Source organism: Falco biarmicus, chromosome 4 (assembly GCF_023638135.1).
Source record: "Falco biarmicus isolate bFalBia1 chromosome 4, bFalBia1.pri, whole genome shotgun sequence".
Classification (NCBI taxonomy): Eukaryota; Metazoa; Chordata; class Aves; order Falconiformes; family Falconidae; genus Falco; species Falco biarmicus.
In genome coordinates, this window is record NC_079291.1 from 106,165,544 (window position 1) to 106,182,950 (window position 17,407).

Genomic DNA, 17,407 nt, shown 5'->3' on the forward strand with positions numbered 1-17,407 from the left:
TAAGCCAGAGTTACAGGAGATGGTGCTGTGGCTCTAAATGGTTCTGCTGTTGGCTTCTCCAATGCTTTAGTGTGTCCATCAGTTTGCAGCGTGTTTTTCTGCTCTGGGCATTGGCTTGAAGAATTGGAATCTGCTTTTCCTCGATTATTGTGCCCAGGACCTGACTGTTAACCATCAGAAAGGGATAGAAGCTCAGATTTTGAGAAACTGAAAGGCTTTGGCTTATAAGGGGCCCTTAAAATCACTTTAAAACAACTTATGGGTTTTTACAACCATAGCATTTTTGCTTTCATTTTGGATTTAAAGAAACCCTCAGGCTTCAGGATTAAAAACCCACTCACCAATCTGTTCTTGTATCAGCTTATCAAGTTCCATCAAAACTACTTGCTCAGTTGCATCCATGTTAATTTTGAGCTGCTGTGCTAACTGGTCAGAAAAATCTTGTCAAGCATTTCAATTGGGTAGAAGAGTGAAAGCCAGGAGTTTTTCAGGCTTGGAAGTTTCACAGTTTTTTGAGAGTACTGCAGAATTTAAGCCATAACTTGAAAGGCTGTGGCAGGGGGGTGGTGTGCGTGTATGTAAAATAATCCAGGCAACTGCAGATCTGTAATGTAACCTGATTCTTTGCATTTTCATGTTCCCTAAATATGTTTACAGTCAAGAAAAATAGAGGTTTTTTTTCCATGAACACACAACTCTTAGAGCTATTTCTTGGCTTTTTTATCATCAATGCTCTCTATTATTTTCTGCAGATGTAACTGTGAGTATGAGATTTCCATAGACAAATAATACCCTCTCTTTTCTGGGACTTTGGAAAGCAACAAGGAAAGCCAAACCAATCCCATCCCCCTGTTGAGGTTTGCTTTGAAGAATGATTGCTTTGTGGTTTCTTCAGGGCACAGCTTCAAGTTTGGAAGCAAATCCAAAGTGAGCAGATTCTGGCCAGCAAATTTCACCTGCCAGCAGGGTGCATTTCTTAGGTTTTACTGCTTGAGTGCCCAGAACTCTCCCTGCAAGACACTAACGAAGCAATTAATGGAAAGGGTTTGTAGGTATTCCCATAGGGAATAGTTGGTCTCCTTTTCATGTAAAACTTAGCATCCAGAATTACCTTATGCAGCTGGCCTTCTAAGGTGGCTCCTTATGAGTCCCAAAGTACATGGGTTTTGGGCAGTTACCTTTCTCTTCCTGTTGTAAAATGCATCAGAAATCTGACCTGTCTAATAATGGTACTCACTACCACTAGCTTAGTACTGGCAAGGCTGCAAACAGTGCTTGCCAGAAGCATGGCAGCTGTATCTGGTGGAGCAGCAGCTCCCTTTTAATGAGGGGAGCTTGCTAGTTCGGTTGCTTTAGGCAGCTTTCTTTGAAATACTGTCTCCAGAATTCAGGAAGAGGAGAAAGCTGCCTCCTGTAGCTGTGCTTGAAAATCCTCCTGACTGTCTTGCATTGGGGCACGTGGGCTTTCAGGAGCCCTTGAGAAAGATTCACTCTGGAAAGCAATGAAAAGTAAGAGCCACCCAGGAGCATGAACTAGCAAGTCCTCTCTGTGTTCAGAAGTTGTTTGGGGTACTCCCATATTTGTGCGAAACAGTGGTGTTGTGGTTTGTCTCTTTGTTTCAAAGCAGGGTAAGCTACAGTGTTGGTACCCAAGCAGTGAAGGCAGCTTATGAACAAATACCAGAGAGTCCAAAAGGCCTCTTGTTCTTCCCAAGTATCAAGGGAATATTGCATTCTGGCTGCTTCAAGCTGTCTCTGGCAGGGCAGGCTTTCCTGGTTAAGGAGAGCTGATGTTTCAATCTGACTAAAGTCCCAGTGCTGCGTAGCAGGCAGACCTGCAGTAGGCATGCTCCTCACCATCTAAGCCTGTGTGTGCGGTGCTTCGGAAGACCAGAATTTGAAATGTAGCACACAGGGTAGACCAGGATCACTGGTTCTGGACAACTGAGCTTGCTAGCCTTGAAGTTTACCTGTCCCTGTCAGTACCTCTGAAGGGGAACTGCCCCACATCTGGCAGCTCTGGCTTGGGTAGGAAAGTAGAGGTCACAAGCAACGTGGTCCCATGAAGCACCAGAGCATTGGCAGTCCCTGTCACAGGGTTTAAGTAACTCAGATTTTTACAAAGCTGCCGCATGCAAGGAATGGAAGTCACCAGCCACCAAAGAAAGCAGAGCCTGAAGTTGCTGATGTGCAATGTCAGCTGGGTGTCAGGCTTGGGGACTGGGCCGGGAATGCATGATATCTGTGTGTGGCTTTGTCAGAGCCCAAAATTTGTGTCTGCTTGTTGTCAGCCAGCAGTGCTGGAGTCTTCTGTGACACCTCTGTGTGTGCCTGACGGAGAAGTGCGCCCCAGTGGCGGGATGATTAGGAAGGGGTGACCTGGCACAGACATCATAGCGTGCCTCCGTTGTAATTTGCCCAGTGCTGATGCAAGCTTAAGTTCAAAACTTGTCACCTAGAATTTTGCTCATGTGTGTCCATCCTAACCTGGGCTGCAAAGGGTCCAGAAAGAGAAAATGGCGCGATTCCTAGGAAAAACTGTGCAGGATAATGGTGTCATTTACTTCTCATCTTTTACTCTATTACCTTTTTGCTATCCTGCCCCTGTTCCAGGCCAAATCATGCATTTAAGAACTCTTCGCTCATGGTATTGATAAAGACAAATGGATAAATTATTTTAAAATCCCGGTGCTTTTAAATGAGAAGGTTATTTGCGGCATGGATTAAGGTGTTTGAAAATGTGGCAATGATAATTGTGCAATGGGAAGCAAAGGAAGGTCTCTCCCAGATGAATTGCTGTATGAGTAAGAGCAGCCTACCTACCAAAGTCCTGCCCAGGGTTCTGGTGGGGACTGGTACATCGCCCTCCTTCCTGTCTGAATCTGCAGCGTGACTCCCGTGTAGTATTTCACAGGCCTCTGCCTGAAGCTGGCCATCTGCCCTTAGGATGCCTGTGCCTTCCCTGCAAGCTGTGGTCGTTGGGGTTTGCATGTCCTGAGTGAAGCAAAGGCGAAGGCTGGCACAGTGGTGCGTTCTGCAGGGTTTCCAAGGCCTGGAAGCTGCCGTGCTTTGGTGCAGCCTGCTGTACCTGGGGGCTGTAGGTGGTGGGAGGCACGCACCCGCCCATGAGAAGAAAAAACAAAGGATGGGAAATGAGAAAGGGTAATGTGCTGGGTGCAACAGGCAGGCACAGGGAGGGGGAGTGAAGGGACAGGCTTTGCAGATGCAGCATGCTCTTCTGTGCTCTTATCTACCACCCTGGCAGCAGCCACAACACTGAGACACGGCTCTTTGGGAACTGGCCCAAAGCTTTAATGACGGCAGGCAGAGAGAGCTCACGGGGCAGGGGGGCCTTTGTCTCTCAAGGCTATCAGCTTTCTCTGAGGAGACACATCATCACCCAGCCCTGTGCTGGATAAGAGCTTTTGAAGTCTTCTGTTTGATATGCGTCACTGCCTCCATCACACAACACAAGACCTTCTGTTTTTTTCCTTTCCCCGCTGCAGTTTCACCCACCTGGTATCATAACCAGAGATGAAACAGAGCTGAACCATGAGTCTTGAAATAACTGGAGTTTGGGGAATGTGGTTTCCTAGAGAGAGCAATTAGCACCTTCAGAAGGCTTAGCAGGAGTGAAGATGAGTCTTTCCCTTCAATGCACAAACTGAGCTTTATTTCATTTAACCAACTTGCTGGTGGTCACAGCTCTTCTGCTGTGATCTGGCTGCTGGGCTGTGCTTTCTGTGGCTGCTGTGGCCTCAGCCTCTCAGCCTGTGGTGATGGGGCTCTACCTCGGCAGGCATGGGCAAATAAATACACAGGTTCTGTCTTCTAAGCCCAAGCACTGTGTGCATCTATGGAGGCCACACAATCTCACGACAACAACAGTGGCCACTGTAGTAAGGTATTGTTGTTTAAGTTCAGGCTTTTTACACTAATACATGGAAACCAATTTGGGTGTTAAATGTTTAGGCAAGGGGGATTCCTGGTTTCTCTACCAGCAACAGGAAGCTGCTTCGAACTTTTGCACTGGAGTGATAAGCATGTAATTAATAGTTTATATTTTCTCTAAGAGGCACATGGCTTCTGCTAATGGACTAGTAAGAGCAGTTAGCAGCATAGTACATGATGTGCTAGGTGGGATGACCTATCTTGGTGACTTGTGAGTCGGGCTGTATGAGCAGCTGGTGTCCTGGTGAAACCATGGTACTTGCAGAGCTAATGTTTGACAGTGCTGTGTGTCAGGTGACCCTCTTGCAGTTTAGAAGTCAAGTCATGCATGGAGCGAACCAAAGGAAGAAGTCATATGAAGGAGCAGGGTGAAGTACCTAGCCAACAGGCTGAACAAACAAATGATGACTGAGAATTAAAACAACACTTCAGGGAAGTTCTTCAGGGAAGAAGGGAAATCCTTCTGAGAAGCTACCTCCAGTCTCTGATTGTCTTGCTATTTCTGAGTGAGGGAATTGTGAGCACAATGAACAGTGCAAGATCAATAATAAAGCACATTCACCTTGGATCTTGCTATTTCTGCTGTGCCAGCAAACAGTATTTCATGTGACTGCTGAGAAGGAAAAGCTAATTAAAGAACTGTTATTTAATTGGCCTAGGTTCATCTCTATCTAATAGTCAACAGCAGACAAGCGAGTCTGGAAACAAAAGCTCTGGAGGGATAAAGTGACTTGACCAAGATTAAAATAAACCCAGGTCTGAAGTCAGCCCTTGTTAACTCTCGGTAGAAGGAACCTGCCCAGCTGACCAGAATAATCTCTTGCTGGCAGAGATCTGCAGCCCTGAGCACAATACAGATGCCTAGTTTTAAAGAAATTACTTCTGTAAAGCTTGTCTTGGTGCTTACATACCTACATGAGCAGTGGTGGCTTGGAGGGGAGATGCAAGTGGTGCATAGGCAAAGAGTCTGGACTGTCAAATTCCAGCAAGAGGGTTGCATTGAGCTGCTGGGACATGCCCAGCAAGATTTTTGTTCATTGTGAGGGTGGGAGGTGAACCTGTCCTTGGAGGGAGTCCAGCTGCTACAATTGCAGTGCATTCAGAGGGGTTGAGGGCAGTGTTCTGTATTTGTTGGCACCTCTGCCAGCTCAACATGCATTTCTGCAGGTTCTCCCCTAGCTTTCTTTTTTTTGGGGAAGTTCAGCCTCTGAAAGATACAGTCCCTGCATGGTTTTAGGATCAGGGCTTCTAGGTGCTTAAAGTGCCACAAGGATGTCATTCTGGAGCAGCATCTGAACTCTATAAATGTAAGGTAAAAATGTATGGTTAGTGCTTTAATGGCAACGGTGTATGTGTGTGTGAGTGAAGTGAGTGACCTAACTCAGCCTGGTCACCCCTTTTTGAAGGATGGTGCTGGCAAGATAAGCTGGTGTCAGGAATGCTGCTGGCAATTCCCCCTGCCCCTTGGAAGCTTCCTCCTACTCAAAACTAGGGAAGCTCAAGAGACACAGCTTGGGGTGAAACCAGGCTTCAACTGCTGAAGAGGATCACAGTTCAGTGTCCATCCTGGGGTCTTCTGGTTTGCTTAGAAACAAAAGTGGTCTCTGGGGACACCAGCATGTTGAACAGCCTGGGGCTGATTCTTGACTTTTGCTCTCTCTAGTGGCTTTGCAGTTGGTAGTCGTATCTCCTGAAGTCTGGCATGGTGTAAATCACACCAGCCAGGCGCTGATCTGTACTGTCTGTAGCTTAGCTAAACGTGCCCGTGTAACTGTCTCGGCAGCTAGAGCAGTGTGTGTTACCAAAGGTGTTCTTTGGGCCGAGGCAAGATTGGCTCTGTGTACTACAAGGGTGTCTGTGGTTGACTAATAACTGCAGTAGTTTTCAGGGATACCCAGCTGTCACCCAAACCCCTGTTGACATGGCTGTGGTACCTCCAGAACCTTCCATTGCTTTCCTGTGGAGGAAGCTTCTGGGTCAGCAGGTCTTGCCATGGCTGTTTCTGGAGCAGTGTTTACCGCACGCTTCCTGGGCTGACAGCTTAGCTCCTCTGACAAACTTTTGCCTGAGATTTAAGAGGCAAAAATACAGTGTTTGTTACAAATGATTGCCCCAGTCCTCTTCAGTCCATATCATCTCCCAGTCTGACATGGTCAAGTTATTGAATCAGTGCTTTTAGAGGCTAGATTAATTTTATTTGTGACCAGGCAGTCCTGGAGACACAAGCTGCCAAGTATCTGTCAATAATCAACTGGAGGATACCTTATCTTTTTTTTTTTTTTTTCCTTGGCTAAACACATTGTAAGGGCTAACACACCATGAATAATAGATAGTCATAAAAAAAACACATCCCCTGTAAATCTGTCCCAGCTGTTACTAGGCTGAATTTATGACAGCAATATATAATCAACTCTTTTCAAGAAGAGGGTTACAAAAACACTGTTATAAAAGTTGTGGGTCTAGCAAGAGATCTGTGCTTTCTGGCCTATAAGAGTCCATCTGGAAATGGAGAAATGTGGGAGGTGATGTGGACAGAGACTTAGGTGCTTTATTTTTGTTTTAATCCACAGCCATGCTGTTGTGCTAGCTTCTAACCTGAGATGACCAAAGGGAAATGGCTTTGCTGTCTCAGTGTTTTGTGCAGTCTCTGGTAAAAGCAATGTTTGAGAAGTCTGATTCTATTCTCACTAGCCTCCATCTGTTACTCTTCGGGGTTTGTTCCCACCCCCCACCCCCCCCTTACTATGAGATGCAGGTAACTCATTTACTATGGTTGTTGAGATGGTAACGGTTGTACCTCTTTCTGGGTATCTACCCCTACATTAAGGGAACCTGAATTCCCATTAAATACCACTTGAATTTGGACTTGAGTTCAGATTTCTGGTCATCTTTGTGGTGTCAGGACTCATTCTGTTGGCTGCTGGAGTTCTTGGGTTTTAGTGATTTTCCCTGCTCTCCAGACTTTTTGCATGCTGCCTGTTTCAGGGGTCTGGAAAATCATAGGTGTCTACCCTCAGAATATCTTTTGTAAAAATAATAGTTTAAAGAAATGAATAGAAACTGTCTTTCATTTGCATTCTGGTGTTTGAGACTTTAGGATCCAGTTTTTAAGTGATCGTCTGTGTGACGCTGATGGCTGCTACCTTTTGTAACAACATGGCTCCATTAGCTACACCTCTGAGAAAAAGTTAATACTGCAACAGTCTTGGTGAGAGACTGAGCGTCAGAAATTGTCTCATTCCACAAAGTCTGCATGAAAAAGCAATCATGTCTGATCGCAGTATGATGATATGTCAGGATCTGGGCTGACAAAACTTCCTTCACATTTCTAACGAACTTGGAGCAAGTGTTTGTAATGTCTCTTCAGGATCTCAAGCTTAGTGGAATCCAGCATTACGGGAAGTCATCGAGGTGATTTCTGCATCCAAGCAACTCTATTGATACAAATAACATGCAAGTTCAGATAAGGGTAATCGAATCATACGCCTCAGGTTGTAAGATGATATCTACAGGGGTTGGGAAAGTATGCTTGCCACTCGGGTTGGCGGGTAGCCAGGCTTCACCATTGATTCGCCTGTCAAACTATTAGGGAAGAAAAGTTCCATTCAGCGTTAAAAACAGTAATGCAATCCATTGCTCAGCTATTTTCTTTTGCTTTCTTAAAAGCATTGTGTCTTGGAGGATGCCGAGAGCAGTAGGTTGTAGAATGGTCTATTCTTTTGAGCTTTCTACTCTTAGTCCTTCAGTGTTTTTAAAGTCTCTTGAGATGGGTTAGGCATCCCAAAAGTGCAATTTCTATGGGCACACAAGCCTTTTTGATCTTTGACTCAGGCTCGTGGTTTTATGGGAGAAGATTTTTCCTGCCAGAGTGCTCCGGCCAGTGTGGTATTTGACTAACAATGGAGATATATTATTACCATGCCCTGGAGAAATGACTGCTGAAACAAACTGTCAGGCCAGTGTAAGGCTTCCTGTCGTCTGAGGGGATCTGGGCAAAATCTACAGCCACCAAAGAGCAGATTTATATGCAGCGCTGTTGCAGCTGCAGTAAATCTAATGTCAGCTGTAACATGCCAAAGGCAAAGCTTTTCAGGCATGTTGCAAGAATGGCTTTTAGTGTGGCAGGGCAGCCTTCTCTGATCCCTGGCAAACATTAGCAACTGTAGAAACACTCAGAAATTAAAAAGAATTTGGTGGGGGCAAGTGGCACTGAAATACTTTATTGGGCTGGATGCAGGAGGGAGATGGCTTTGTTACTGGATTTACTGCTGGTTTGCTTGGTGCTCTTGTTGGGGTTTTGGTTGTTGGTTTTGGGTTTTTTCCCCTTCCAATTGTATTGTGTATATGTATACTTTCTGAATATTGCACTTAGGTTTTTGAACAGTGGTAAAGGATTGAATACTGCTTCAGTTTCAGAATGTGTGTGAAAAATATCCATTCCTCCCTTTTCCATCTCTAACAGCTTGCTTACAACATAGAATATGTTGCAGTGCTGTAGGCCTCTGCACCTTGGACTTCCAGGTGTATTTTACTCGCATTAACTTGAATATGCAGATCCCACTCTCCTCCAGCATGGGCTGTTAGAAGCAATTTCGTTTCAAAGGAAGGAAGAGACCCAAATCTCCCCTCATGCAGGAAAGCTACAAATGCTGTGCAATTTGAGCCTCTCAGCTTCATGACTCTTATTGCTGGCTTCATGATTCACTAATTCTGATCAAACCAATTTCCAGCAATAAACAGCAGGAAGAAGAAGAAGTGTGTCATGCTGATAATATGATAAGTGAAAGGATCAATGACCTTCAGCTGAGAGGAAGGTGAGCCAATGCTATTGCAAAAGAGGTGGCTCATCCTGGTGGTGTGATGCTTTGTAACAGGAACTTGGGGCAGAAGACAGGTGAGAGAAAGCATAGATGGAAGATAAAAGGCTGAGTGACCATAGGCCCTGATTCAGGCAAGCATGTGTACCACTCCCTGCCACTCCACTGCAGGCCACCTGACACGCATGTCTGAAAGCAGGTGGATGGACATGTCCCACAGCCAGCCCAGTACATGTGGACAGTGGATCTGAGCATGTGTGCCCATCACAGCTGTGACTCTAGCCTGGGCTTTTTGGTTTTCATCAGTGGCCTGGGCTACCAAACATACCCGCAACCTGGTATCTGGCTCCCTGATATGAAAGTGCTATAGATTAGCACTGAGGCTGGGTGTGATGACAGGGCTATTTCTGTGCATCTTCAGTGTATTTCTGTGAATCTTCAGGACCCCCCTTAGGAGAGAAGACTTTAGTCTGTAGTCAAGTACAAGATAGTTTGGATTGTAGCCTGTGAGGCACTTGCCAGTTTCTCAGTGCCTCTATCTTCCAATTTTGGGGCCAAGGTAACTGTGCAGCTGTCACATGCTCATTTGCCTAACGAGGTTAAGCCTTCAAAAAGCAACCAGTGAAAGTAAATGTGAAACTGAACTTTGACTTCATGTATTCAGCAGAATAGGACTGAGCTGTAAATGTGAGAGAGCAGAAAACCAAGCTTGGTAAAGCAAAATAGCTGCCTGGATTTGGGCTGTAGGGTGGATGTTCGCATTGTGGTTAGAGGCTTTATCTCCAACTGGGTTTTTCTTGCCCTCAGTTTTTCTTTATGGTGCCTGTTTCATCTCCCTGCTGGAGGATGTCCTCAGCTGAAAAGATGAAATAGCTAGCCTGGAGAGGGCCTTCACCTCTGAATGGCTCATGTTAGCTGATTTTCCCCAGGTAAAGCCCTTACCAACAGTTCACTGGTCCAGGGCAGCTCTTGGAGCTGGGCCCTGCTCGCTTTTGCACTCAGTGTTCCACGTAGTCACTTGCTTTTCTCGTCCCTCTGCATGACATGCTATCACCAGGCATCTTATCAACATTAGCACTGCCTTGAAGAGAGCTAATTTATGTGATAAGGCCTTATTGCTCATTTCTCAATCTGTACCATCACTCCTTGCTCAAAAATAAGATTACGGTGATCAAAAACCTGCAGGACAGTCACCTTGTGGATAGTGTTGTGCTCCTGAAAACGGTGTACGTGATAGAAATTTTTATCAGGATGTCATTTAACAGGGAAAGAAGCTATTGTATTTCTACCAGCATATACTGAATATTTAATGTTTTTATTGTGTGGATTTTATTATTTTAATGAATCACCATGATTATGCAGCTGCACTGTTCAGCAATAAAGTGGGGGACATTGCCTGGCTAAGTCCATTGGCCCTGGGTGAAATCTTGGTGGTGGTTGAAACCAAGCTGCTAAAGTAGCCCTGCTGTTGCTATCTACTATATAAGGGACTGAGCTTGATAGGAGAAGCTGGCAGGTTGTCCTGACAATAGCAAGTCTCAAAACTTTAATCATAGCTGGTTTATTTTTATGAACAAGCCAAATCTATCTAGTTCCCCTTTAAAACAAGTGGTTTAATTAGGCAGTCTATTTATGGTGAGATGTATATCTGAAGTGAAGGGCATTTCTTCATCATCTTCCACTTTGCTAATGAAAAGAATAGCTACAATAAATTGCCTGCCTTGGTAGGAGTGTTATATCTCCATAGATTTTTGGTTTGATATGGAGTATGCCCTTAAACCTGACTTAACTTGACCTTGTGTTGTTAACTTTTCCCACCTGCAGAATGTCTTGGAGAAGGCTAACGCAAACAAAAGAAGGGCAAAAAAGTTATAAGTTAACTTCTCAGTTGCTGTGAACTGGCATAAACCTTGAAAAGACAGTACATTTAATGTCTGTTTGGTTCATAGTAGTAAGCAATTTATTTGGGGGCATATTAACCTGGCACAGATAGTTTGTCAGCTGCTTGGGCATTTCAGCAGTGGAGCAGATGACCTGGCAAGGGATAGTGTTGGTATCACTGGAGGTTCTCAAGGAACAGATTAGGTAGACATCTGTCTGGAAAGATGTGGCTGTAATTGATCTACCCTGGGGCAAGGAAGTGGATGAGACAGAGTCTGAGAACCATTCCTGTCTCTTGTTCCAGGGATCGGGCTCACCATCTGCTGTTGACCAGGCCAGGGAGAGGCAAAGAGTGACACAACTATTTGGAAAGTACTAAGTTGGTTTTATATGTGGGGATGCTGAAAGAATATGGGAATGCTGACAAGTTGACTGCATCAGTGATGGCACATTGTGGAGCTTGCTTCTCCTTACCCCTTCATCCATGTGTGAGGCTTCTGAAGGAGCTTTCCACTTGCCATTGCGTGGTGTGAGCAATGCACTGTACTCTTGCAGGCTGTACTCTGGGCCTTGTTGCCTCTGGTTCCCTCTTGTTCCTTCCTAAAAAGGGCAGCATGGCTATACCAAACCAGGCAAGAGACCCACCTAGTCTTGTATTAGCTCTTGACAGTGGCTACAAGGCATAAACCAAGCGTGCGGTGATAATTCCTTCTGGAATGTGCTCTCCTGCTCTCCAGTGGAGAAGTGTCCTGTGCTTAATAGCTTCTGTTGAGCTTTTCTGTGGATTTGTCAAATTGTTTTCTGAACCCTTGGTAAACTCTGGATGTCCTTGGTATCTGCTGGTAATTAGTAGTTTTAGAGGTTGTGGTTGAAGCCATCCGTGATACTTTCTGGTCCTGGTGCTGGATCCTGTTCTGGAAGCTTTAATCAGCCTTGTTTTCTAGCAAAGCCTGTGCTGTTGAATCACCTCATAAGCAGGTCTCTCTCCTCCTTTTGTGTTAGGAAAAGGTGAAGTCCATAATGCCAGCTAAGAGAGTGCCCTGTTTGATAGCAGGGGTATGAGTTAGCAGCACAGGAACATTCAGATAAGTTTTTTCCATGCAAAAGTATATTGCAGGGGTTTTGTAAGTAACTGCTGTATTTGACTAGCTCTGTTTACTTAAATATACAATTTCTCATGTGCAAATAAATTTCAAAGGCCTCCTTATCTCATGGGTGACTGAAAGAGAGGTTTCTATGGGAGGGCTTTGCACTGAAACAGATGTGGGATGTAAGTAATGGCATTCCCATGACCATATAATGAAGGATGTAACAATGTGGCTGTCCGTGCTCTGCCCTGGCTTTCCAAAAACCTGTTAAGATGCCATTTTGTGCTGGATTGGCTTTTCTTTTCTTCTCCCTGTTAAGGCATTAATTACCCTGGGAACTTTCCCCTTCTTACAAGCTCAGCAGAGCTTGTGACCAGAACTGAGCCACCCTGGGCCATGCAGTCAGACAGCAGGGCACCTTCAACCTGAAAGAGTAGGAAATAATTCGATTTTTAGTTGCCTCAAAGCCTTTGCCCTTGGCTCCATGACTAGGGTTAAACAGTTCAGCTTCATGCTAGGGTGGAGGTCTGCAAGCGGGTTGTTTCCCCTTCCCAGAAAAGGGGATGCAATCATCTTTACCAGGCAAGATGCTTAGAGGTGACAGTTATATTTGTATACAGCTGGTCTAGAATGGAACACGGTTGTCCTGGTTTGGGCTGGGACAGAGTTAATTTTCTTCTTAGCAGCTGGTGCAGTGCTGCGTTTTGGATTTGGTGTGAGAACAATGTTGATAACACACTGATATTTTTCGTTGTTGTTGCTGAGTAGTATTTGTACTGAGTCAAGGACTTAGTTTCTCAGGTCTTGCTAGTAAGAAGGCTGGAGTGGCACAAGAAATAGAGAGGGGACACAGCCAGGACAGGTGACCCAAACTAACCAAAGGGGTATTCCATACCATATGATGTCATACTGAGTATATAAGCTGGGGGAAGGAGGAGGAAGGGGGGACATTTGGCATTATGGCGTTTGTCTGCCCAAGTAATCGTTATGCATGATAGAGCCCTGCTGTCCTGGCGGTGGCTGAACAGCTGCCTGCCGATGGGAAGTGGGGAATGAATTCCTTGCTTTGCTTGTGTGTGCAGCTTTTGCTTTCCCTATTAAACTACCTTTATTTCAACCCATGAGTTTTCTCACGTTCCCTCTTCCTATTCTCTCCCCCATCCCACTGTGAGGGGAGCAAGCAAGTGGCTGCTTGGTTGCCAGCCAGGGTTACACCATGACAATGGTCTTACTATTTTTAAATATAATTTCTAAATGAGAAAAGTGACAGATAGTTTTAAAGCCTCAGTTCAGAAATATGCATAAAAATTACAGAAACATTTAGATTTCTTAGACTCCCAAGTTCTGTTTTCAAAAACTACTTAGGGCTCCTGTATGTGTGATTACAGTTTGCCGTTAGGGAACTAAATGCCTCAGGGATAACATAATTTTCTTGCTTCACCCTGCCACTTCTAGGAAATCACACCCCAAATCTCCAGCTGAGGCAGATTGGAGTCTGTCCCGTGAAGGGAGCCAGAAAGAAACTGGGTTCCTCGAGCTTGGTCAGAGTCTGCCCAAGGCGTCTCTGGTTTCCTGAGCAATGAATAGGTACCTAAACAGTGGCCCTTTAAAGTAACCCATAAAGTCATGACTCTTGCCTACGCAGTACTCACAGGGACAAAAGAACATTTCATAATTGTTTGTCCAGATAAACAAGTGTCAAGCCTGCACTATGAATTAGTCATGGTGGCTTAAGTTAGCCTTTATTATCAGCAGAACGCCACTTGTTATTTGATCTCTCATAAGAATGCCTGGGCTGCTCCTTTGCTCACTTGGTTAAGTAATACATGTGATAAGGCTTTTCTTGTGTCAGGTATTATTTTATACCACCTAGAGGAACAGAACTCTTGGTTTAAAAAAAAAAAAAAATAAATCAAGCTAGCTTCCTAAAATCCAGTGGAGGTCAGGCAGTTTAAACCAGCTTTGGTTATGAACCTGGAAAACAACTGTAACTTCAGACAAGGTTACTTTTTCTATAACCAGAGGTGGTAAGTGATAAGATTTGAAGTTGAAAGTTGCCTAGGACAAGTTCATAGGTCAGAGCCTTTCCAGGTATAAGGAAAAGGAAAGGCAGCAGGCTTAAGTATGGAAGAGTCACAGCTCTCAAAAGAAGAAAAAAATCCCCCCCCAGTCTGTCTTTAGTAATACCACTCTGGAGTGTATCAGGATACTGATACCGAATGGGTGGCTGCAAAAAAACCAAAACCCAAGGTACTGGCAGCCTTCCTCTTACCTTCAGTGAAGAAATAACTGCTTGTTCACATCCTGTGACATGTAATCATTTGAAGGTGGTTTGCAAAATGAGAAAAACAAGGACATTTGAATAGGTTTTGCACCATGAGGATATCTATGCTATCACCTCTGCTAGTAAATCCTCGCAGTATATGAATTGAAGCAACTGCCTTAGCCCAGTGTCCTGGCTCAAATGTGGATGCTGATAGAGGTATGGGGTTTTCTGGGAAGGAATGAAAAAAAATCAGATTGCAGGCTTCCTATAGGCTCCAGTCCTATAAAGGCAGACCATGTTTATTGTGCCAGTGGGGTTGCTTAGGCGAGTGGATTCTTGCTGGATAGTTTATTGATGTTGATGCAAACAGTTGTGTTAGTTTGAGAAGGCTTAAGATCAAGCTCCAGATTGAAAGAAAAAGGCCCATAATCTTTACAGATACAATTTGTATTTCTGCAAAAGGTCAGTTTTAACTTGCCTGTTGAAAAAAATCTCAAAGTCCAGAAGCACAGTCAGTCTAAATGTATTCTGCCTGCCAGCTGGAGGTAATTCCTTGTTGGCCAATATAGCCACTACTGGCCTCTCTGATACAGTTGGTGAATGGCCAGTTATATACACCAGTGCGGGTCCTGCTCTGCATAACAACCCCAAATTTTCATGTAGCACTTTCTATTAGTAGATCGTCAAGCACTTTGCAGAAGTCCATTTCATTGTGTGTTACAGAGGGCAGAAAAGGCATACAAAGTGCAGTTACGCCTCTGAAGCTCACCAGTGGTAAGCTGTGGACTAGAAAACAGTTCTCGCTAGTTCTAGTCTAATACTTCTCAATAAATCACACTGTTACTCCCAATATGGTAATTTATCAACTATATATAAAATTAAATATTATATATAAATAATTTATCAATTATTTAGAGTGCCCAGAATAGGGAAAATTCCTAGGCCAATCTGTTGAAGATCCCTGTTGAAAGCTAGATGAGTGCAGTCAAGGAGGAATTCTTAATGTATGGCTTTGGAAATCAGCATAATGGATATCCGAGTGAATGCCTAGACTCCACTTCAATCCTGCAGCTGGTAAATGCATACTGTTTGTTATGGGAATGAGGCCCCATTTGCCCCGGTAAGAAAACCATGTCAGGAGGAGCAAGTGCCTGCTAGACTCACCTGGCGGTTAGTGACTTTTGGGGTGAAGTAAACTTTACTTTCCTCTTTTACCTTTCATGGAGAACATGGGGACAGAGGCTGTCCCGAGACTTCCCCCTGCCTTGAGTGTATTAGTCCTTGGACTGCTGGGAAACCAGCGCTGTGCAACAGACTGAACCTGCCGAGGGCTGCGTTCTGCTGTGCAGTGCCCAGGCTATTGCCTTGATGGGAAGCCATGCAGTGGGAAGTGTGAAATGCTGCTGCTCTCTCTGCTGAGAGGCAAGGCAGATCTTGCAGCACTTCTGTGTGGGGCATCCTCAGTTTGATAGCAAGGGAGAAAACAAGACCAAACAGCATGAAACACAGGGTGCAAAAGCTTTCCTGTTCGGCCTCGTGGATTGTCTTAGGTTTTGGTACAGAGAGCTGAAAGAGCGAAGGATGCTGGCACAGGAAACTCAGATCTTGATTTGTTTAATTTTTCCTCTTTTAAGGCATAGGAAAAGTATTGGAAAGTCAAGAAGAATGAGAAGTCACTTGTTAGCAGGAACATTATTGCAAGTTTCTGAATGACAGTAACACTTTCAGTCAGAAGTACTTACCTAACACCATAGAAACAGCCTTTATTGTGAGTTTACCTACAAAAGGTGACATGTTAGAGGAGTCCTGGCCCTGCTCCAGTGCCACTGCTTGCAGACTTGATCCAGCTTTCAATCTCTTCCTCCCCTCCGGCCCCTCCTACTCGCCCATTGCAGCACTGTAGTAACATGCTCTTGGAGCTGGTCCATCAGCTAGGGAGAGGCTCACAGCTTGCTGTACCAGGGCCTCTGCCAAGTGGCTCCATTAAGAATTGCTTTCATGATTACAGTGCTTATGCAAGCGGGAAGCAGGCTTTTGGGAGGATGTTTATATTGCACAGATCCTTTATCTGGCTTGGCTATCTCCTCATTACCTGCATCGAAGAATTGCCTGCCTTAGTGGCCAATAAAACTAAATTGCTAAATCCAGCTTTGTGTAACCCTATTTACCTTTTGTACCAGATTAACCTTTATCATATTTGCAAGTGTATTGGGAAAGTAACATAAACAGAGAGGTAGGTGGTGGAGGCAAAGGCTAGCCTGGGAGAGCCAGCAGTGCCCTTTTTGCCAAGGGCCTGCAGATAAGGAGGCTTGTGCCAGGCAGGGAGTTGCCGAGAAGCTGTTGCCGAGCTTGCGCTGATCAACATGATAGTCGTAGGAGTCTTCCACGCCTTCACTGGATTAGCAGAAATGGCTGGGGTTTAAGGTAAACAGTGAGGAGCCCAAACACTGTAGAAATTATTGGTAGGCAAATGAGTCCTTGGGGCTGGCTCTGGCAGGCAGCTGCCCTGGGTGACTTGGCAGTTGGGTTGCTGCCAGCCTAACGCTAGCGCACTGTTTCCAAAACATGCCCAGAGCACTGTCACTGGGCTGCTGTGCTTGGCCTATGTCTAGGGCATATCCCCGGATGTTTTGTGCCGAGGTGCTTGGAAGGTCGGTTTTCTGTGAGCTGTGAAAGGACTTTAGGTGGCAGGGATGTTGGCTGTCTGCTGGGGAAGATGCAGCAGGGACGTGGGGGACTAGCTGTGGCGAAATGACAATGTGTTCTGTGTTTGTGCTGGTGTGTCCCTACTACTAGGGACAAGAGGGTTTCCAATAGCTCAGATGAGGAGAGCTTCCCATTTTCTGAGCGCCTGCTCTGCGGGGCTCACTTGGAGGAGGTCTGGTCTCTTGGTCAATTCGGTCAAACTGTGCAATGGGAGCAGGACTAGTCCCTTTCATCTCTCTTGGAGGAAAAAAAATAAATAATTGCCTTGGGAATATTTACCAGTGAACAAAATAAGTATTACTGGGACAACTGATCCCCTTCCTCCCGCATTGCCGAACATGTTCCTATGCCTTTTGCTTGCTAGTGTATTTAAAAGAAACATGTGTGTACAAAACTCCACAACAATCACAGTCCAGGCAAAAATTTCTGGGATAGATGAGTCTTACAAATGCATCTCGCATGCAGTTCGGGTCATGGTGAGATCTTGCTGCTTAAAGTTTGGATGTGTTTCTTAGAAAGTGTGGCTGTACAGTTTTTAGACTGAGCAGCTGACAAATACATGGATTAATAGCTGTGTGGATGCATGTTCAGATTTTTTCCCTGGTGTTTGGTTCTTTTTAAGATTCAGAAAAAGAACTGAAGGAAAATTTGCATGGATTTATTCACCAGTACTTAATTTCATACCAGGATTTCTGGAC